Raw genomic sequence first — 1060 nt, 5'->3', positions numbered from 1 at the left:
AGGATTCTTGAGAGCATTAAGTAGATTTCCCAGGTCAACACAGCAGCCAGCGAACCTTAAGGCAACTAATCGATAATTTGTTCTTTTGGAGTTCCTCTTCCAAAAGAAAACTTGCCAAGTCTGAGATTAACTTTGTTTCTCTGTCTATTTGTGTGGATATATTTGTGACTGGGGCTTGCTCTGTAGCCCAGGCTAGCCTTAAACTCCTGGTCTTCCTGCCTCAGGCTCCTGAGTGCTGGGGATACAGGAATGTACCACCACACTTGACGTTATCTGGGACTTTTCTAATTAAAAAAAAAAATATCTGGCTCGTCATCTCTCATTCCCCATGGGACTGTGTCTTTTCTGGTACAAAGTATATTTCAGGAGCCGATTTCCAGACGTGCTCTCCCACCTTCCATACCCTGTCAGCTTTATTGCAATTTTTAAGTTGTCTTAATGTTCTCAATAATCCTGTGAGGTCCTTGCCAGATCTACTTTACAGATGGAAAAAAAATCCTGCTTTCATCTTTTCTGAGAACAGAAGAGCATATCTGTGGGAAGGAGTGGCCACGACAGACAAAAAAAAAAAATCTCACTGCACAAATAACGTTAAGCATATATCGCATTAAATTGCTGGTAATCTGATTTTCTTCTCTCTACCAAACAATTTTACATGGTATGATCTATTTCTAATACTAACGATAACCCTATTATGTCTATATATTCTTTACTGAGTTAAAAGCAGTCCTAAGAGACGTGGGACTCAATAAACAATCCCCACAGACACTCTACAGGTTAAGTACTGGGATAAATTCATTTTATTATAACTAGAAAAGCTTTGGCACAGAAAGGTTAGATAATTTGCCTACAATCACACAGCTACGTAGGAATAACATTGGGATTTGAATACAGTGATTCTAGATCTGGAGACCATGAAATCAGCCACACGTTTTGCTGCCTCTCCCACAAACAACTGAGAGATCTCCCAAGGAGGTTCCATAGTGTTTCTTATGGCCAGAGAGGAGTCAAGACTGCCTAGCATACACAATACTGAGCCCACCCCTTCTAGGTAGATTGA

Source organism: Rattus norvegicus, chromosome 5, assembly GCF_021556685.1.
Source record: "Rattus norvegicus strain SHRSP/BbbUtx chromosome 5, alternate assembly SHRSP_T2T, whole genome shotgun sequence".
NCBI lineage: Eukaryota > Metazoa > Chordata > Mammalia > Rodentia > Muridae > Rattus > Rattus norvegicus.
Note: the sequence above shows the minus strand (reverse complement) of the source record.